This window comes from Passer domesticus, chromosome 2 (genome assembly GCF_036417665.1).
Source record: "Passer domesticus isolate bPasDom1 chromosome 2, bPasDom1.hap1, whole genome shotgun sequence".
NCBI lineage: Eukaryota > Metazoa > Chordata > Aves > Passeriformes > Passeridae > Passer > Passer domesticus.
Window position 1 is genome coordinate 105,529,002 of NC_087475.1, and position 22,629 is coordinate 105,551,630.

Consider the following 22,629-nt stretch of genomic DNA (forward strand, 5'->3'; position numbering starts at 1 on the left):
GTAGGGTCCTAGCCTATGTGCTACTGCCTCAGTTTGTTGAATGAGTCTGACCCCAAAAGCTTCTCAGAGACAGTTTGATAATGCAACAAGCAATTGCAGAAGCCTAGCAAATTAAGTCTTGGGACTGGTATCAAGGTAAGGTGAGTTGTTCATTGTATAGACAGCTGAATGGGCCAGTCCAATTCATAATATGGATTTCCTCATGTGTAATGCTACATCACAAAGCAGGATGCAGCTATGCACTGTCAAGAAGAAACACTGCAAGGCAGAGCTCCAGCTGGGCTCCACACCTGCCAATGTCACATGCACTTCACAGCACAAACTATTACATATGATACTATTCTTTGAAAGTGAGGAAATAAACATCTCTGCCTTCCACTTCCTTTCCCATTATCTCCCTTGTTTTGCAGACACTTTCACTGAGGAGTTGCTAAGGTCATTTCTGTCAGACCACAGAGTGAAACCCAGGACTCTTCTGTGGCTGAATGAAATTTCAGCTACTTTTCTTTCTGCATCATTGAGCTACAAAGATGCACTCAGCCCTGCCATATTCCATACAATAACCCAGGCACCCTATTCCCAACACATTACTGCTGTGGAGCGAGCGGTTATCTGCCACCAGCAAATCCCGATTCACACAATTAAGAGCACTTCCTCCATTAGCTGAAACAGTAGGGTGTTTGTGCTCACGAATGTAGCAGGAAATCAACCCAGGATGTCTTGAGCTCAGGCACAGGCCCATTATAATCTATCAATTATATCGCAACAAAACACAAGTGTTCCACATGGCGCTCACTTGTCTCACCTCTCAATTACTGCTGTCAGGTAGGGGCAAGCTTAACATTTAAATGAAATATCCAGAAAGACTTCCAGGAGGTGTGCTAGCACCTGCAAAGAAGCAGCTCTCTCTCTTCAGCAGCCAAAGCTCACCACCTGTGGCTCGGCTGTGGGACCTACAGATCCTGGCTACCAAGTCAGAGTGTCAAGTCCCAGAAGAGTCAGTGGGCATTTCAAGGATTAATATGAAAGTCACAGGAAGTGCTGGGGTGTGTGCAGCCAGCCCCTTCCTGGGAAGGGCAAGGACAAAGAGCTAATGAGCCTACTGAGGTGTGGGAACATTTTGTGTGAAGGCTTTTGTGTGCCTCAGCATCACACAATCCATCTACGAGGTATGGGACCTCAGAGACCGCTGAGGTGGCCCTCCACTGAGCAGCTCTGTCTAAGGCTGTCTCCTAACCTGCACAAGCTGTCCACAGCTGTGTGGCAGTAGAAACTGAGTGCACACCAAGATGCCACCAATCCATTCAAACAATTGCCACAGCAGCAGATCCTGTTTCTCAGCAATGCTACAGGACTGTCAGAGTACATCTCAAACTGCAGTCTTGTAGTTACCTTCTCCTTACCCTTACATTATACATATACAAAAACCTCATAGACTGTGCCAGCCACTTCCATGATCCAGAGGACACGGGTTCTTCCAGCCACTCTGAATAATTTTGCTACTCACACACATAGCTATCTGTCCCAGCCCATGGCAGAGCCTGGGATGCTTGCTAGAAGGCTTTCAGGAATTTGCCTAAAATGCATTTGAGCTATGTGAGTCAAGCCTGGGTCAGTGGGGACTGGGTGTGGAGCAGGAGCTCTGTGAGTCACCAGGGGTCTGTGAGTCCTGAAGGAAAGGTCGACACAGCCTTTCTAAAGTACAGACTGCTGCGATGTTCCGTATACTGATTCAGGATGTCTGTTCCAATGGTGTATGTGAGAAAGCTTGGGAGCTGGCCATGTAAGTTTGGACAGCTGACCTAAAACATAAACATGAGTTAAGGGACTCTTACAAAATGAGAAATTATGCTGCTAAGCAAGAAAATGTGCAATGTGTTAGTAAACACAGCTCACCCTAGAGATTAGCTCTTGTCATTGCTTAGCAATGCTATGAAATCATATATTCCCCTCCCAGCCCTGGGCTAGACAGTAGAAACCAAGGGGTCAAGGGGTTTTAGTTTTCCTTCATACAGAGGAGCAATTCCTGTCTTTAGCCAGAACTATCATTCCCTAGGAGATGCTAAGCACCCTCAGCCCCACTACAGGGGCTGGCAAGTGCAGTTCCTGAGCACCTGAAAATATGGTTGTTGCATTAGGTTGTAAGTATAGAGAAAGTGTCTGACCTCAGACATCCATATTTGAACACGTTGGCCTTTAATTGATGCAGGCAAGCTGACCCAGTGGGTCAGGATCATGCCAGACCTTTAACGTGTAAGAAGAGGATAAATAACTGTAAACAAAGCCAATCCAAAGGAAAAGGTCACTGCTTTCAACCTGTATGAGAGAAAAATGTTGAATTGGAAATGTTAGTGATAGGAGGGAAAGTGGATAAGAAGTTGTGATTACAAACTGAATGAGTTGTCCCAGGAGAATGGAAAGTGGGAGAGCTGGATGGGCAAGCTCAAATGACATACTCCTCTGGGCCAGTGCAGCGCTGCAGTGAACACTGAACTCTGTTGGAAAGCAAGGTGAAGGAGGTGAGAGACACCCTTCTGGCAGAACAACAGAGTGGAGGAGATGAGCAAAACAAGCCATAAGCAAAAAAGAGAGGCTGAAAGCACCATCAGAGGGCTTGGAAAGGGGAACAGGTTCCAGCTGAATGGCACGGATTTGGAGGGGCCTGCCTGGCTCTGAAAGGCTGAGGGAGGGAATAAATTCATGGTGGAAGTGTGACATCTTCCAAAATCCTATCTGTATATCCAACACTCCCAAGTTCATTGACTTTAACAGTAGCACAATCCTACCTTTAGAAAAGAAGTGTGCTCACTGGATCTGAACTTCTGACTCTTTTAAAATGTCTATATCCATGACTTCCCACAGCAAGAGGTACAGCTGTTTAACATATCATTGCAGAGACCAAAATGCTGAATAAAATCTGTCCACTGAACCCAGATCTCCAGTATCTTTTACAAGCTTGCTTCTTTTTTCCTTTAGCAAGGAATGAGGTCATCTGCTCCAAACAAAACAACTTTTTTGGCAAAAAAAAACCTTGGCAGTTTATGCTTTTGTGGGTACCTATCCCAGTTTGGTGGGAGAAACTTAATGGCCAGGTGACACAGGCAGGTCTGGATGCAGCTGTGCTTTGTAACTCTGTGCCCATGCAAATCTGTACGTGATGCACACAACATCTGTCCAGATGCTCTGGGGCAGGGCTTTTAGAGGCCTTTTCCATCATCTCACTCCCAAGGAAATGCAAACCTGGGAATGGCATGGCTCTGGGTTAGCGTAAAGCCTGGAAATGACAAATTAACATAAACTGTGAGTTTACATACTTCTCACAACCATTTATGGCCTTATGGTCTGAGCTTAAATAAAAGCCATGGTCCCTGGAAAATTTGGGCCTGTCTGTCAGTGAGGCATTCCAGAGAAAACATCACGTGAAGTGAAATAAGATCTTTGTTCTGCATGCTTTCCCTCCCCCGCCCCTTCCCTTTTTCTGAATGAGGCAGTTTTGTCCAAGGATTACAAGCCAATGTTCCAATCCCTCACAGACGTTTTCCATTATCAGAGCTGCCTCTTGTCCTTCAAATCATTTTCCACAGGACTCCTGTAACTGGGGCTGGGAAACGAAGCCAAAAGCTCAGAAGAAAGGACCCTATTCCAGGCTGCTGACAAGACTGAAAAATGCTTTAGGGTGTTGCTGGGACCACCCAGATTGAAGCATCCTCAGCAGGGGAGTAGCTGAAAAAGATGCTAGTGGTGGGAGGAGGATCGCTGTGCTGTACAGGCATTTAAACAGCTTGGCAAATTAACTTTGATGAGGTACAATCACATTGTGTGGAACTGACTATAGAGACTGGTGGTAGACAGCAGTGACTGATGATTAACTCCACAGCATACAGTACAAAGGGCCTTTGTGTTACCCCCCCTCCCACAAGACTTACTCATATTTTGTGAGCTGCCTCTGTCTGGGAGTCAAATTGCCCCTGCTATAGAAAACTACCAAACGGGGTTGGAGGAAGGGAGGGGAAACTTCAGGGAGGTTTTCTGTTTGTATTCTTCTTCCCCCCCACCTCTCCAAAACATCATCCTGTGCTGGGGGTCCCACATGTACGGAGCTGGGCCACATACTTACTGCACAGAGCCAAGCAGCTTCCTTCCTGCAAACAGACACCAGCTACAGGAATGGCATCAGGCTCTGCTCTGCAGATTCCTTTTTCCATTGAGCTCAGCTGCAGAGCAGGTCGCCAAGCTGGAAGGCCCCATCTGAAGAACCCACAAAGTGCCTTTCTGCATCCTCACATAACTTTGCCATTCTGGCCTTTGGAGACTTCTGCTAAGTTCCTCCAACCATCATGATGTCACCTGCCTTGAGAATGAAAATCTCCAATTCCTTATTTCATGTTTGCAGAAAAGTTAAGATGGCACTTGGTGAGAACCATCCAGAAATGAAATTAGGTTCCCTACATGTTCCCTTCCCTCTAACTCAGCTCTAAGCAGTGAAATAAAGCTACAGCAGAAATGTCAAACAGGTATTCACAACCACAGTTTACATTGCTGCAGAAAGATTTTCCAGGACTCCTCTGTCAGTATCCTAATGTGAAAGAATTCTGCTGCTTCATGAGCAGGGATTGCTCCAGGACAGGAGAGGTCTGAGTGGTGGTATTGTATTCCCAATGGCTGTATTCTGCTTTTTGTCAGGATGTTCTGGGAAGTAAAACACATTAGGCAGGCCTGGCTTCCCTGATCAGAGTTCATGCCCCCTACCTTCTGGACCAGACCTCGTTTCAACTGGCTTGATGAGTTTGACTTTTTCTCACTTACAAGCCCCAAGATTTCAACCAAAGTGTTGCATAATTCCTGGTGTCTCCCTTTTTGCCATACTAAGTCTAGAAGCATGTCTCACCAACACCATATAAGTTCCGAGCACCTGATTAGATGGTGAAAGATGGAGAGAAATTGTTTCCTTGGCAGCTCTTTGCAGAGTTGAACTGGCTATCAAAGTGAAGGGGATATGAGCTGAGCACCTGTGCCAGGCTGGGACTATATGTCAGTTTGAGCAGTCCTGCAGAAATGCTGGCCTGGAGGGGATCTTGGGGGCTGTGTGGTTCAGCCTCCTACCTGAAGCAGGGCTATGGACAGCACTAATTTGGTTGGCTGTGCCTCTGTCTCAACAAATCTTGGAGATCTCTGCAGATGGAGACTCCACCTCCTCTCTAGGCACTTGTTACAGTGACACACCACTGTACCGGGAACCTGTAAGAGTTTATCCTCCCTAAACTTACCCTGACCCCTTCTCAGGACCCCACACATGGGGTTCCTCAACGCCTGTAGGGGTATCCATATGTAAGAGATCAGTGATCTGAAATGGAGCTTTTGACTGCTCTGAGAAATCTCCTGTACCTGGACAGACCTTGGCCATAGACAACCTGAGTCACTGATGAAGTCACTCTGTCATTACACTCTACTTGACATCAGGAATTAGTTTGCATTTAGGATATGGCTACAAATTAGGAATTATGGTAATTCTATAATTTTTATTAATACAGATATTATTATGTAATAATAATAAGTACTAATACACATGAATCGTGTAAACTCGCTACAAACCTAAAATAATATAAAATACTGACTGAAAATGTATAACTACATTAATCCTTTTCTACAAACTCTACCACTTGCATTTTCTTCATTAGTACTAGGTAAAGAGGCATTCAACTGCACGCAGCCATCTTCTGCTTCTGTTCTCCTGCTCTGATCAGTAACAAGACTGGTAAAAGGCTTTTGGTTTTTTGAGCACAGCTACAGCATGAAAACCTGGCCAATTTAGCTGAGAATAATGGCACACTGCTTCACCTAGCTGATTCTCTCACCACGTTGGGGATCATGCCTCGTTCATTCTTTTCTTGCATACATTATACTGCAATGGTAAACAAAAATTAAAACCAACTTAGTTACATTGTTTGGTCAGAGCAAAGATCAGACATTTCCCCCAAAGCAATGCTGACTTTTTCTTGTCTGCCAAGAAGTGCTGCAGCTCCCTCAGCTGAGGCAGTACAAGGGCAGGGGGGGGGTCACAGCTGATTTTGCTTCTGGGCAGAGACTGAGCTTCTGTAATTCTCAGAAACTCCGGACTACTTGCAGATAGCAAGACAGCAGAGGGCACACTGCAATCACTGCAGGTACGGGGCTCGGGAACAGCCGTGGTTCCACCACACAGTAAGCACACACAGATGTCTCTGATGTACCCGTGCAAGGAAAAAGGACAGTGTGCCATCCAGACAAGACAGAGCCCAGAAAAAGGGTAGGGAAGAGAAAGGGAAGTGGGAAGCAGTGATGCCCCAGAGGAGATGATAGCACACAGGCTGGCAGAGGCCATGCATGGAGCTCCTGAAGAGCAGCTGGTGTAAGGAGGTCATTGGGGTTTCACTGCAATACAAGGGCCAATATGAAATAACTTTCCATGTCCTGCAGGTTCAAAGCATTTCAATTTGGCAAGACTCATCTGTCCCATCCTCCAAACAATAAATTAAAAAACAAAACAAAACAAAACAAAACAAAAAACACCAAAAAAACCCAAACAAACAAACAAAAAAACCCCAAACAAACCCAACAAAAATCAACAGCAACAACACCAAACCCCCATGGTATGATATCAGATGGACCACTGCCCAAAACAATAGTGGGGTACAAGGCATTGTAAGAGGGAGCCTCTGTAAATGGATCAGCTGGAGGACAGGATGCTGCCTGTATGCAGACAGCACATCCTACTGAGGTTGGTGGGCAGCAGATGGGGGTCTTCCCAGTCTGATTCCTTCATTCCTACCTTGTCCCGGTTCTTTCTGTACTCAGAGCTGTTTTCTCATTCCAGTCTTTGCTCTCCAGTCACTGCCTCCCCTCCTCATAATTGCTCCCTGCTTGCATTCTTTACTTGCCCCACAAAGTATCTATTTGCCTTCAGCTTTGAGGCTCAGCCTCCTTCTACTTCTCACCACCATTCCCCCAGACATCCATGTCCTGATCCTAGGCTCCTTCCTCCAGCTTTTTGTCCAGTCACCCACCCTTCCCAGTCTCCTTCCTCAGACTGTCCACAGCCCCTCCACCTCAGCTCTTTCTGGCTGTGTCTCCCCACTCAGTCTCATCTCCCTCTGTGCTCCAGATCCCACAGTTGCTGTACTACATGTTCGTGGTCACTCTTTGCTACCACAATCACTGTTTCAGGTCCTGGAGGCTTGCCCAGTATAATCCATTTTCTTCCCATCTGGTCCTCCCCACTCTGCATTGCAGGTAAATGTCTTTCCTTTCCCAAGTTGCTTGGGCAACTGGCAAAGACATCAGAACAGCACAGAAATAATGGACTTCCTGCCTCCAGCTGGGAAACAATGGGCAAACTTGTCCATTCTGAGAACAAACTTGTGCTGCTGCCCTCACCCAAACCTAGAACGATCAAAGCAGGTACCCACACACCCATCCAGCATTTGGGAAGTGTGGGGGCCATGGCAGTGGCTTTCAACTGATGTGATGACATGGAGATACGGACATCATGCCCTCTTCAGACACAGTTCCATTTTACCTTCTCATGCTTGATTGTCTTTCAAACAGAAGTACTGCTCTGTAGTGGAAATGCCTCATTTTAGTGTTTGTGTGTGGAAACACACTAAAGCAAAGCCCTCTTTAAGACAGCCAGATTTGTATCCTTGGGAAAAGCAGTAGATGCTCTGTGGAGAAATGTACAACATTGGATCTTTTCCTGACAGGAGATGAGAAAGACCATGAAACCTGGTGGCTGCAGTCCTGCATTCCTAATAATGGAAACTAACTTCAACTTGACCTTCCTGATGGACAGATAAGATTGCACCAAATTGTTTCATCATTTCACAGAGTGAAGAAAACACAAGATAAAGTCCTTTGTTTCCCTTTCCATGCTGCTGGCATGGCTGATCTCAGTAAAATGAAGGCAAAAGGAAATAGGCTGGAGCTGGGAAGGCTGAGTACAGCAGGAGGGGGAAAAAAACTTGTGGCTAAAATTTTGGCTAAGGCTGGGACAAGGTAAAGGAAGAGAAAGAGAGGAGAGGCATTTTTAGGGGAATATACTGAACTCCATCTGAAAAAATACCTGCTATTTCTCCACCATAGCAGCCTTTTGTAGCATTTTCTGCAAAAGAAAAAAAACATTCCAACAGGCACATTCTTTTCTTTCCTTAGAAATCTGACCACTGGTAGAGCCAACAAGACAACCTCTCTCTTACAGTGTATTACAAAACTTTGCCCTGGCTGCCAAACATTCACCGTTTATTTGTACTGAAATTTTCCATTCTTGCTTTCCGTCTCAGACATGTATTTCCTTTTAAATTCTTACAGAAATAGCATCCTTGTGTTCTGAAAGAGGCTTGGGAAAAGAATAGTTTTAACAGTGCAGATTTGTTTTTTCAACCATTCCAGAAAGGGGCAGAAATTCAAGGAGTTGAAGCAATAACTTTAAATGAGAGAGAGGACCCAATCCCTTCATTTTTTTTTCCACCAGATCCTTGGCTGACCTTATCAGACCCCTCAGGAAACTTGAATTTATCAGCACAAATACCAGTTTTCCTGGGCTACAGCTAACTGCTTCCTGTGGTCAACTGGTAGAAATAACCAGCAGACCTTGGCTGAAAACTGGATCCTGATTTCTTCGATTTTACAGAGGAGCTCACACTCCTAAAACTTGGCAGCCTGGTACATTCCTTAATATAAAAAAAAAAGAAATAAAAAAAGCTCTCCTCCCACCCTTTCATGACTTTCCTCTTTCTTGCAATACTTGCAGTGTTGTAGCAAGACTATGAAATGTGGTAGGGTACATAAGTCAGGAAAAGATAACTTTATGTAATATGGTCTCATGAAAATCTGTTCAGATTTTGGGTTTCAGTACAAAATGTCACAAATTTCCATTTCCCATCTGTGACTGGCATAGCACAGCTTGTGGTTCTGGCCACTTGCCACAACTCCATGACAGTTTTATTGCCATATGTAAGTTCTGGCCCTGTGTCCTGCCACTTTCCAGAGAACTTTGGTCCAGCTGATCTATTGCCAGCTGTGAAGATGTGGCCAAATGTGATACAGGAAAACTCTTTGATTACTGATGTCTAGGTGCATGCATATTTCTCCCTCAAATGAAGTGTTGGATTACCAGAACACTGGCCCATAGTATTCTTGTAGCCAGAACAAGGTGGATTGGGTTAGATGAGGGGACTACAAAGTGAGTAAAAAACAGGCTGGACAGGTGAACTCAAAGTGTAGAGGGCAACATTCCAAAGTCTAATGGGTAAATGGGAAGCCACTTGGAAGTAACATTCCTCAAGGGATTAATACCATTTAACATGCTCATCTACAAGAGAAAAAGGAGGCACAGAACACCTTGAAGAGCTCACAGATGATACAAACTTGGATTAGCGGTGGGTGTTCTGAAGGGCAGCACTGCCATTCTGAAGGACCTAAATAAACTGGAGAAAAGGGCTGGCAGACATCTTACCAAGTTCAACAGTAACAAGCACAAAGTTTTGCAGTGCTTGCCAGTGCAGACTGGCTGCTGACTGCCTGAAACACCTCTGCAGAAAGGCATTAGTGTCCCACAAGACTACTGATTGAAATCAGAAGTGCACTCAGCAGCTATGTAGGCCAAGGGCATGCTGGACTGCAGAAACAAGAGAGCAAGTCAAGAAAAGGGATAATTTCCCTCTGTTCAACACTGATGAGGCTGCATCTGGAACATTCTTTCCTGTTCTTTTCTTCCCAGGTATGAATGATATTCATATACTAAGTGGAGTACACCAAGAAAATAAGGAATCTGAAGCACTTAATGCATAACCCAAATATGAGCAAACCCAGGGTTCTCAATATTTTGAAAATATGCATATTTTGAGAATGCATATTCTCAAAATATTGAGAACCCTGGGTTTGCTCATACTGGAGTACAGATAGTTGTTGGGGACTTACTTGCTGTCTGACTAATTGGACAATTATGGGAGTCAGACTCTTCACAGGGGTCCAAGCTGAAAGGATGAGAATCAGTGAATACAGTTGCAGCAAAGGAAATCCCACAGTTTATAATCTGAGTGCCAAGTGCATATTCCCAGTCTTTGGTTCCAGCTGGGTCACATTTTCCATTATTTAATCTGAAACTGCAAATTTCTTCTTTAAATTAGTGAATGTTAAAATTTATATAATCATTCAGGTTGGAAAAGTTGTTTAAGATCATGGAGTCCAGCTGTAAACCTCCCACTGCCAAGTCCCACTAAACCATGTCCCTAAACTGCAGTAGTCACTAGTCTATCTCTGACACTTGATACCATATCAAATGTCCAAAATCTTGCACACACCTGTATAAAAACAGGAGGAAATGGCATCACAGAATCTCTTGCAAAATGTCTCTTAAAATTCACCTCCCCATTTTACGTCCCATCTACAAATTGGAAAGGCTCAGAGCGTGACATATGTTGTTGTCATTTGATTCAAATAAGGAGCAGCTGGAGGAGGCAGTGGACAGAAGAGGACGAGCTTGACACTGCATTTGAATTCCATTGGGTCTTTCAGTGAGCACAGCCCTTATGGTGTGAATGCCCTTCCTGCTGGTGACAATGTTTCTAAGGCCAGAAACTGTAGATGAGAACAATTAATGGTACAAATTACTGGTACAAATCTGTCTCCACTGATAGGTGGCTCCCAGCTCCTCACCGTGTGCCCCTACCCTCCCAAAACAGTAATCACACAGACAGCACTCGACATCCCAAGGACTTCTGGACCCTCTCACCCCACTGTCATTACCTGATGAACTGCAGGCATCATTGTATGCTGAGTGAATGCTGCTTTTGTGGGATTCAGCACGCTGCCATAGAATTTGTTAGGTAATGGTGTAGCTACAGAACACTACCTTTTGACAATAATTCACAATGTGTGGTATCTCTTCTAGAGAATACATCATTGTCAGTTTCTGCCAATAACACAAACTTTCATTCACCTCTTGCAGTACTCTTTCTGGTCTGAGCACCAATGTCCATATTTCCTTCTACCTGTGGTTTCACACCATGTCAAAAACTTATGCTTCCTTTTCTATTTTTTTTCCTAAAGCATTATAGCAAAAATCCCCTTTACTTATTTTTTTTCAGATCCATTTTTCTAGGAATCACTGTTTCTCCCTATGTTTCATTCTTAATCTTTTCTCTGCAGACAATGTTTTTCTCATCCCAAAAGTCTGCAACAGCCAAGGGAGCTTGTTATTCTTGTGCAGGTCACTCTGCTCTCTTTGCTTCCTTTTAAAACACAGCACATCCCAACTCTGCTTTTCTTGCTATTTCTGATAAATGCGGGTACTGTTAAGTGTTGAACTATCAGTATGGATTCCTTCCTCAAATTCTTCTTTTTTTCCTTTTCTGTATGAAATTTCAAGGAGGATATATCAGAACTCATCTTTCCTTGATTATATTTTCCCTTTCAATTTGAATCTTTCTAGTTTTAGAGTTACATGTGAATTACTTGGTTGTACAGGAGCATGAGGCTTGTGAAGAACATCTCCTAAGAGACCACAAAATTTCTTGCAATGTTAGTGTGTGGTCGAGCATTGTGCCAGAGAAAACTCTGACATCCAGACAGTGGCAAACAAGGACTTTTCCAGGAATTTCATTTTGCAGCATTAGCTTCAGTTCATCCATAAACTACCAGAGGTCCTTCCTACTACTTTAACTGTCTGATGTGGTATTTTCCTTGCTTTTGCTGATTTAGCCTGATTTCAAAGCAACTGCTTTGGAGGTCTTGTTCAAGGTTTTCTTGTCACTATCCCTTCTTAGTCTTCCTCATTTATATCTTTCCTCAGTTCACAAGCTATGCATTTACTCTGCTCATGGTATAAATCTTGATAGGTATGTCAATATTCCTTGTGCAGTTGCTGACTTTGAGAGGGAAGTTGCTGTTCATTAGCTGCTTTCTTTACTTTGAATCAAATCTGATGTCTCCTTTTTCTGCAGCATGGACAAAATATTCAGTTCCTTTGCATGGATTTGCATTTTGCTGTGATTCAATTTTAGGCTGCAGTCTCTGTAGGTAATGCTGTTAGTTTTTGGGGGGTTTTGTCAGGTTTTCTCTGGGTCTGTCATTCATAAGAACTTCATCAAAAGTGACTCCTGCCCTTCATCACCTTCATGTTATTTTAGAAATATTTTAGGTAATATCTCCAGCACAGGCAGCATTTTAAGAGGCTTAAAATTGAAATGCCGTCTTCTTAAAGTTATTAACATTCTGCTTTCTTGGTGCAACCTGAACTGCTGGTGCCTAGATGGAACACTTAGTACATGTAGTATATTTTGTGTAGAAAGCAGATAGGTGATCTCATCTTGGGTGTGTAAAGTGCAATATTTTACTGCTTTCTTTCTGTCTCAATAGCCTTTACAGCTACATATTATGATGATATTTCTCTCTTTCCCTGTGATTATTGTGAAATATCATTCCAGTGCTTTCTCCATTGGCTCAGTTGTCTTTAGCTGCAGGAAAGGCTCCCCAGCCCTTTCTGAGTCTTGCTGCTGGTGGATGCCATGGTGTGTGTTCATAATTTTAGGCAGTAGCTCCTCTCTTGTAGGGAGGGGTTGTGTTTGGATCTCGAGGGAGCCTGGGATGTCATCCTCAATGATTCCTGCAGATTCAATTCTCCTGCAGCAGAGGAAAAATCATCCATCATTCTCTGCTGCAGCACAGCTTCACTGCTGGACAAGTGCCCCATTCCAGCCTGGCAGGCACAATGAAACCACGGCAGGGAGCAGCAACGCCCAAGTGAAGAGGCAAGCCTGAGGTTCAGACGGGAAATTGAGAGCCCGTGGCAGGGTCAGGGCTCCCATCAGCAGGGTACCAGCCTGGCAGGAACACGGCCACAGTGCAGCTCAGGCAGCAGCCAGGCATGAGAGGGCTGTGACTTCAAGCAGTTCCCAGGATAAAGAGAAGGGGCTCTCCCATGAAAATATCTCAGCAGATCTTCGCAGTGAATCCTCTACAAAAGCTTCTCCCAGCTATTCTTTTCTCACCAGCTCTGACCAGCCAGCTGGTCTGAAGCTGCCAACCAAAATTCTAGGAGAGTGACAGTGCCCTCAGGGCCTTGACAATCTCTCTATCCCATGTCTTCAAATTCCAGGAAAGCATTTGGTTTTCTCTTCTATTAGGCAGACTTTGAAATTTTTTATCAAATGGCAGGGACTTAAGGTTTTTTGTCCCAGGACCAGTTTTCCTGGCATTTTTATATCACAGCACTGGAGATATTTGACACCTTGATGTATGTGTGTCTGAAACACTGCATTTCCCCGCTGTGCCAAATGCAGGTCTCTGCATCCTGCCAGCCTCCCAACGGTGTTCACGGGACAGTTCAGGCTGTGCTTTCCTTTATTCTGTCCTAGGGTGGTAACTGGCCTGTAGAGCCATGAGAAGATCCAGTGTCACCAGTGTGTCTCCTAGGCCATACATATAATGGAATTTCATACAGTCATGGAATATGCTAAGCTGGAAGGGACCCATCAGGATCACCAAGTCCAACTCCTGGCCCTGTGGGAAGAGTGCAATGTCACTGCTGCTGAATTGCTGTCCTTGGAGGCGCTCTGCAGTCACCCCTGTGGGTGTGGCCAGGTACCTTTCCATCTGCTCAAATGACAAGCTCTCACCTGGACTGTGGAGAGCCAGGGTTGCTTGTTGCTTTGCACAGTGCAATGCATCACACTAGCATCCTGCTGATGTGCCTCTGCTGCTTGCTGCACTTTAACTGCTGGGTGTGGCCCAGGCCCTCTGGTACCTCCCTCCCCTCTCAGCACTGCTTGTGTCACTCTGTTGTCCTTGTCTCTTCATATAATGAGATAACACAACCCCAGCTTCTTCTCGATGATGTCTGTGTTCTCTGAGCTCCCTCTGTTCAGTTGCTAAATGGGTCTTCATTGCTAATTTTCCTTGTGCCCCTTTCTGGTTTGACCCTGTTAAAACCTTTTCCTTCAGTACACTATTCCTCTGTCAAAGCAGAATTTTCCTTAAAGCCTGAATTCTCCACTCACTACTGGGCTCCTCCTGCCTAGGTTTGGGTTTTTTCCTTGATAATTAGTGTTGTGCAGATATTTTTTCCTTTGCTGAGCTTTGTCTCTTTGTTCATTTGCCCCAAGTTTCTCACCAGTCACCACAAAGCATCCAGTTCCAGCCCACCTCCTTTGCTGTCTTTCCATAAGCTCCCCATGCCCCTACTCTGCTTCCATCTGCTCCTCCCCTCGTGTCCTGCTCTCCTCTTATGCAACATCAAGCAGGGAACTAACATCTTACCAGCTACTGCTCAGAGGACATTTAAGTGTGGGTTGCTGACAACTGAAACCATCCTGCTCCTGCACCTCCCCACCAGTGCATGGCTGGGCAGTCCCTCAGATCAGCACACTCATCCCACAGACATTTTCCTGGGGTAATTTCCAGTCAAATAACTCAGCTCATCTGATTCAGATCACAGAATCTCATGCCAGGTCCAAGTTGATAAGAGGTAACCAGAAGCCCCCAGGGGAGCAAAAAAAGCCCCATGGGACAGCCCCTCTTGTCAGCACTGCAGCATCAGTGTAGCTAAACAGGACCATGAATCATGCCCTGGGACAAAGCAGTGACAAGGAGATGCTATTTGGCTTCCTTGAGCAGCCTGATGACTATCACAGGTCTTTTGCCTTGCAGGAAGAGATTTAGACATTTTTCTTTCTAAGTAACACTATCAGGGGACCAGAAAAAGCCATATAGAGGTAATTATGCTCAAAAGCACAATCAGAAGAAAAAATGTGCCTGCTGGCTCTGCAGGCATGAAGTCCAGTGTCAGCAACAGTAACACAGACCCTGAGCCACAATAAAAGTAATAAATAACAGCAGCAATGAGGACTGCTTTTTTTTTTTTTTTTTTTGCTAATCTGGGAGAACTCTGATGGGACACTGCATGGGTGGGGGGTATAAAATGGGTGTAAAGTCAGAGCAAAATGAAGAATGTGGCTCTTACTCCATGCAGGACAGGCTGTTCAAGAACTCCCTAAAATCAGAGGAAAGTCACTGTATTGCTTGGCACCCACCCAAAGTGATTTCATTTTCTGTTCAGGATTAAGATGTATTAATAGCCTGAGGGCAGCATTTTCCTTGCCAAAAAATGCCTTTCCTCCTCCCCCCCTGCTCCCCCACCTCCCATTTTGTTTTAAATATGAAGGCTTGCAGGTCAGCAGTGAACACTCAGCGAGCATTACTTGAATTATCAAATGAAAGTGCAGCAATATCATTTTCTTTCAAGCAAACACTGACTTAATTAAAATGTGCACTCTGAACTTGGAAACTTTCACATTATTCATGAGAAAGGTATGGGTTTGTCTATTGCAAAGGCAAGCTAAAAATAATCAGAGATACAGAACCAGAAGGGCAGCTGTTAAGAGTGAGGCACTAGAACTTTTTCTGGCAAAACTCTATCTCCAAGAGTGTCATTTACCTTCAGACCATTATCTAGTCCCAAACAATATAGCAAAGCTGGAAAAAGCCTTCATGTAAATGTGATTACAAAATCCTTTTGGCCAGAAAACTATGCTCTCTTTGGGGAAACAGTATAACCTGTAGGGGCCAAGGCACTCCTGCTGACCTGTGCCCTAGGAGGGTGTAAGGCTGGAAATCCAGGTGGAGGCAGCATTCAAAGGCTGCAGTGAGAAAAGTTTCCAGCTCTCAGAGGCCCAGTCCAGCAAATGAGGGCTACCATGCTTCTGCCACAACCTTGTAGATTTGTGTTCTTCTTCATTCTTCTTGAGTGACTTTTTCCATAGCAGGAGGCACATCTGCCATTGCCTACAGCCTTGTACCACCGTGGGTACTTGTGCAGATCTCTCTTTGGGTTTCAACAGGGAACCAAGGACCTTGACAGCCAGAATGTGCAGTGGGACTGGACAGATATGAGGCCAAAAAAACCTGGAGTCGTCAGCATCACAAAAGTGGCAGCAATTCTCATGTTAACAGAACCAAAGCATTTTCACCTTAAGGTTTTATTCAAAGGACACTGAAAAGGGAGGAGGATAATTAGAGCTTATCTTGCACATCACATTAATAAAAGTCTGTACACAGACCAAAGAGATGACTTACCCTTTCTCCTCCTTCCAAATTATTTTCTATTGCTTTGCTCTTAGACTGGAGATCAATTGATTGGTGAAATGACTTCCCAATATAAAATTTGCCTTCTCTCCACTGCACCTGCCATTCTCTGGCAGGTTGATCTGAAACCACAAAGTCACATTAGTCATCTGAAAATCCTAAGCAAGATGTTTCCTGTCTTACCTGTGTAAATTTGGGTCAATCTCATCTGCTTCAACACACCCATTTAATAGCTGATGGAAGGAAAATAGCTGAAAAGTATGAGGGCAGTGAAGGTTGGCCAGTTTGCAGTACATCCAAGCCAGTTCAAGAGCAAAGGCTTTCTTCTGAGATGACATGGTCTGCAATCCTCCATGCAGGTAAAGCAGGACAGAAATCTCCTGGCAGTAGATGAAAACTGGTCTATTTGCTAAAATTATGCCCTTATCCCTAGTTTGGAAGATCTGGAGGAATTCTTACAAAAGATGCTTAGAGAGAATCTGGTAGGTGGGGGCAGGATGACCAGCAGCACACTGCATCCATCCCAGAAGCCCTGCCAAAAGACACGAGCTGTAGCAGTCCTTGGGGGACAAGGGAAATGTTGCTGCACAAATACTGCACTGCAGGGGCTGGTTGGACAGCAGAAAGTATCTCTGACCTAGGGCTGAGTATAAGAGCGTGGCCAGTGGTTGACATCAGGTCTATACCAGGAGACAGGCAGGGATCTCTTCCTCATCTTTCAGAACAGGAGCCCCAGGAATAGCTTCTGGAATATGGGCTGGGTTCCATAGAGGCACTGTGCAGCCTTGCTACACTATCCTGGTCTGCTGGGAAGCATCCATTCATCCCCAGAGAGATGTTCTCCTTCACCTGCCCGCCCCTCCACGAAAGAAATGGGAGTGTGTGAGGAATTTGGTGCATCTATTCTGTGTTGAGTTGAATAAAGAGGAGCATTTGTCTCTCCTCTGAAAGTACCATCTGCAATGGATGCCACCCTCAAAGATAATGTGAGACTTCAGGAGGTTTTTTTGAAGAAGTATGGCCATTAAGCAGAATAAAGTATTTTGATTGTAAGGAAGATTTCAACAAATAGAAAGGTAACTAACCTCCAGCTACAAAATAAAACCAAGGTAAAACATGACTAAGAAAAGAGACAAATTTTATCTCTGAAGGTATCCAGAAGGAGAGGAATTCAGATTGTGCATTGAAATCCCCGAAGGCTCATCCCAGGAGCAGATTAGTATAGGTACCCTTGAAGAATGAATACAGAACAGCTCTTCAAGTGCTAGCTGAAATAACATGCAGATAATAGCTCTCTTGGGGCACCCAGGTTTAAACATAATGCTTATCTTGATTGAGGAGGAATCTGAAGGTATGAATGGGCAGAGTGCCATGCTTCTATGGGGGACTCCACATCTGATCCTGACAGCCTGGAAGAGCTGGGGGCTAGGGAGATAACACTGTGGTTGTAGCTACAACCTTGAAACTCAAAAGTGAGTGGCACAGGTGAAGGTCAGACCAGTGGACTACACCATGGGTAGGATGTGAGAGAAGCCAGTAGGAAACAACTCTGAGTCTTTCAAACATCTCATTTCATAGAAGGCAGATAAAGAAAGCTCTGGTTATGTGTCACCAGTATCTCAGAAATGCAATTGAGAACCAGGATCCTGTTGGGCTGGATGCTGCTCAGAGGACAGAAGCCCTGCTATGGGTTTCTGCTGGGAGCTGAGAGAATCCACTCTGTGTCAAGGAAGTCTATGGCAAATGTGTCCCTATGCTGTGGATGGGCAGCAATTCCACTTAATTTATTGGAAGCTTTGTACCATTCTTTGAGGTGTGACTCTCCCTTCAGCATTACCCCAGGGACTTTTGAGGGCTTATTTTGTGAAGCAGTATCAGGCTGCCATAGCTGGATTTACTGAAAGCTCTGTGAAGAGCAGATGGGGCCAGAGCATACATTAGCTCTGCTCAAAAAACAGTGAGTCTGAAAAAGACAGGAGCAGGAGAAAGAGAGAGCCTTCTCACAGCAGCAGTTCAGCTGCTGTTCAGCTCTCCTCCTGCCTGCCTGCCTTCCTACCACAGTCAGAGACATCCAGCTTTGGCTCTAGGGCTGGCAGGCTGCTGATTATGGCACTTGACTACACCTTGTCACCAGCCTCTTCTCCAGGCTGTGCTACTTGTTAAGGTTGTAAGAGAGCTGGGACCTTGCAGGTTTACCTGGCTTGATTTTTCTGTTTGGGTGAAGCAGAGATGGTTTACATAATCTGATCTCCATTTTCCCTTTTTTCCCATTTTTCTCATTGAAAAGCTCATCGTGCACCCAGGGTGAATGCTAATCCTATAATCTGCTGCAGATTCTGTTTGTGTTGAAATGCCACCTGTGTAAACTTATTCTGCTTAAAACATGCAGAGTTTGGTTCATGGAGACTTGTATCTGTACTGGGGAGGCCAAAGGGTTATCAAAATAGAAGTATTTTCCAAAAACCACCACAAAAGATGACAGCCAGTGGCACCACAGAGTGAAAGGAGACTTGCTGGAAGCTGCTGCATGGCAAGCAGATGAGTCTCCTGTCCTGACCCCAGAATTGCTTCTGTGATGGTGAACAAAGGCCACCACTGTCCCTCTGTGCACAGGAGGGTTGGCTCTCTCTCAGCAGCAGAACTGCCTCTTGTCCTCATCAATGCTTTAGCCAAGCCATGGCCCCCTCCAGGTCAGGTTGCATCTCTGTTAAATTTATTAAATAAAACAAAATGAAAGATTCAAGGGCTGTGGGACATAGGCATCAGCCACGTCAAGCACTTAAATTCTCCACTAGAGCAAGGAGGCTGTGTTCAAACTCCTCTTGCCTGTTGGTAGATGTGTAGAGCTAGAGATGCTGTCAAACACCAGGAAAGGTGCTACCCACATTCATGCAATAAGTTTTTCAAAGCCTTAAAAGTTCATCCTGGGCTTGATCCCAGACCTGTCCAGGGCGCTCTGAGGTGAGCAGAAACTGACACCAGACTCAGGGTTAATCAGTTCATAAGGAAATAATTGGGAACTGCTCCTCCCCAAGTTCCCATTTAAATGGTATCCAGTTCTTTTCCAGACTGGAGGTGATTGGCACAGGCCAAAAGGGTGGCCAGGGAACACAACCATTAAGTCATACAGAAGCTGAGCTTTGCCAGTATAGACAAAGCCTCTGCTAACACAGCTGGCCAAACCTGGTGCACTTCTGCAGGGGCTCTGACTCACTGGTATCCCAATTCAATCAGCCAAGGGCAAACCATGCCCCTGGAAGCAAGCCATAACAATGAAAAGAAAACATGTTTAAAAGAAAACTAACTCAATTTAAAACTTTTAATATAGGGCTGTGAGCGTGTCAACCAGGAGCATTCAGCACAGGGAAGGCATAACAAATATCCCTGGCTGAGGTGCCATGAGATCTCCAGGAAGCCTGAAGCTCATTTCATTCATGCTTCTGTGTGCAGCAGCAAAACCATATGCCAAGCACTATCTGCAAATTGAAGTGTCTAAGCTCCCTCCTGGGCAAGGAAAATGTCCTAGCTTTGTGAACAAAGGCATTGTTTAAGACTGGAAGCGGGCTGGAACATTTGAAATTAGGAACAACTCCAAAAGTATATCTTTTTCCTTCAAATTTTATCTTTCTCCTCACAGTGCAGGCTTGGGAAACAAAAAGAAGTGCTTCTGCCATACTCAGGCAGTACTCATACTTCTCCTCTGAGAGACATGAAGAGCTGCTCATGCAGAGGCACAGGAGAGCTGGATCTTTTGCAGACTCCTTCTCCAGCCTCTGCTGATGCATTTCACCCCTCAGCTCTGCTGAGCCCACTCCTCCAGTACAGAGGCAGATGAAAGGTGGGAGCACACTGGCACTGCTGAGACTCACACCAGTGCAGCAGCCACAGCTTTTATCTTTCCTCCAGCCAAGCAGTCTGGGAGATGGTGGCACTTGAGGTGGGTGTCTCAAAGAACTACACACCTCTCCTCACCATCCTGTTACACTGCAGATGACAGTCCTGGAAGAAGAGCTACTTCATCCATGGAATCACAGTAACATGGAATGCTTCAGGTGGGAAGGGACCTTGAAGACCATCCAGCTCCAATCCCTCTGCTATGGGTGGGGCACTTTCCACTAGACCAGGGTTCCTAAAGGACCTTGAAGGGAATTTACTCAGGGCAAAGGACTAAGGCTGATGTTTCCAGTGTTAATATTTGCCTTTTCACAGCTAAAGCACATGAAAACAGCTAGATTGTTGTGTGAAGTTTCTTTCAAAAATTGAGGGCATTTTTTGAGAATGAGAACATGATATTGCAACATCCACTAAATAACAAGGATTTCAAGCTGCCTGAGATGAGCACTTCTGCATTTTGTTCTCCTCTAATGAGGACATAAGAAAATAAAGGAGTTTATAGGAGCCTATAGTCTATCAGACACTGTAGGAAATACAGGAATCTTTCCTGAAGGGTGGATATTGTTTACTAAGCCATTTTCTGATATACAATACAATAGACCTCCCATGAGTCTGGCACCAAAATGGGTGTTTTAGTGGGAGCTACAAGTGGGAGCGGCTGAAGTGGGAGCTACAAGTAAATGAATTCTAACATATTAAGACCCTCAGCCATGTCACCTCTTAGACAGAAAAACCTCCCAGCATCCACTGCACAAAAAAGAAGCCTCTTGTACAAAATCATGTTTTCCCATCAGCTGCAGGGAAATAGACTTTCCATATTTTTTGCCACTGCATTGTTGCTACGATCATACAGGGACCAATGAACTGAGACAGTATTTTAATATGTAGTTATAAAAAAATCCCTTTGAGAGTTGAATCTACGTAGGCCAGATATCTGTTTGGGTAGAAAAGGCTGGCTGTAAATACACAATGAAATAAATAAATAATTTAAGGGATTAACATACTGAGTACGTGTCACAAAAATACAGTCTCCAAACAAGAAACATTTATGCAAAACCGAAGTTGAGAGTACTCTTTTCTAGTAATTCAGAATCCATAAAAGTTCCTTCCAAATGGCAAGAATAGCTTTTGCTTCTTGTGCAAAAAGAAAAGCAGGAAGCCCTCTTCCAAACAGCAATTTTTTGTCCTGCTAGTGCTTACATGATTCTGAATTTCCTAATATTTGATTTCTTGAAATTTCTGTGAGCAACAAAAAAATTAGCAGTACTATCATACAGGTAATACACCAGTGAGCACAAATTTCAATTGCAAAGTAATTTCTATTGCTATTCATTTTTAAAAATTATTTTTGTTCACTTACTGTTAAAAAAGTTTTGTTTGAATGGCAAACAATTAGGGGAATTTAAGTTTTCTGGTCTTTCAGTTTGGATATGACAACATTCCTATTTCACTGCTGGAACTTTGGCAAATCCTTTATGAACCTGATGAAACTTCAGGCTTTGCATTCCCACTTGAAAGCAAAAATAAAGCAGAAAAAAAACCAAACCATAAAGACAACAAGCCAACAGTTTTAGGCTCTTAACATATTTGTGAAGAAATAAAATGCCCGTGATTGTGCACTCTGTTACTGTTCCTGGCACACCTATAAAATAAATCTCAATCAATTCTTTCATCATTTGAAACCAATGCTTACAGGCCCACTGGGTTTATTCTGCTATGCATAGAGCTAAAGAAACAATTTCTTAGCCAACAGACTATTGCACCAGCCTTCCTTGGTAATTCATTTGAGGTGTGACTAACCATAGAGTCTCCTCACACAAGCTGTTTTAATTGTTTCAAAGATTGATATGCACATATATCTAAGCTCTCCTGAGCTCTCCACAACAGAAAATCTTCACAAGCACCTACCATAATATCCAAGCACAGGTAGGTCCATTTGGTGAGATATCTTTGCAACCACAGCCATGTGCAAGCTTTTTCAGCTATCTATGGACATGTTCTATGTTCCTCCAGCAACAGGAGTTATACCAACTACTGAGCTCTGGGCTTGTTTTGGTAGAAAATGGAGACCAAGGCAGAGAGATGTGTTGTGATGAAAGTGTCCTTGCTCTAGTGCTCCATTCTGCTGAAAGGCTGAAGGTAAGGCAGAAAGGCGGAAAACGTGTGAAGTTTTTACTTGGAACGTCCTCTTGAAGTTGGCAGGTTTTAAGGTATTGAACTACAGCTCATGGTAACTTGCCACTGTACTCATAAAGAAACAGGTCTGGGGACCTGATGCTCAGGAATTACTTTTATCTTTCTATCTCTTCCTAACTCCACACATTGATTCCTGGCATGACCCTGTGTGGCCAGCATCTAACCATGTGCACATGAAGATGCAGGAGGGGAGAGTCCAGCAGCCAAAGTTTTGCATGAGAAAAGGTGTTACTGGCTTCCTCTAGTGGCAAAGCTCATTAGAAATGAAAAGTTAGCAGGATTTTTGTGGAGGCTGTGTGTGCCTAGGAGCAGCAACATAATTTTGTTCAGGATTCAAGAAGTCTGCAAACTGAGGATCCCCTAATTTCGGTTGCAAGGTCCCTTCAGCTGGGGTGAATCTGCCTGTACTGTGCTGCATCTGTA

General features: G+C 44.4%; 1 long non-coding RNA gene across 1 annotated transcript in view; it reads right to left on the reverse strand.

Moving 5' to 3' along the window:
- Positions 1 to 22,629, reverse strand: part of LOC135294695 (uncharacterized) — a 43,995-nt gene that overhangs the window by 4,856 nt on the left and 16,510 nt on the right. Inside the window, exon 6 of the long non-coding RNA XR_010356776.1 lies at positions 16,108 to 16,238. This is a non-coding gene — a long non-coding RNA (uncharacterized LOC135294695). The remainder of the gene's footprint in view (positions 1 to 16,107; positions 16,239 to 22,629) is intronic.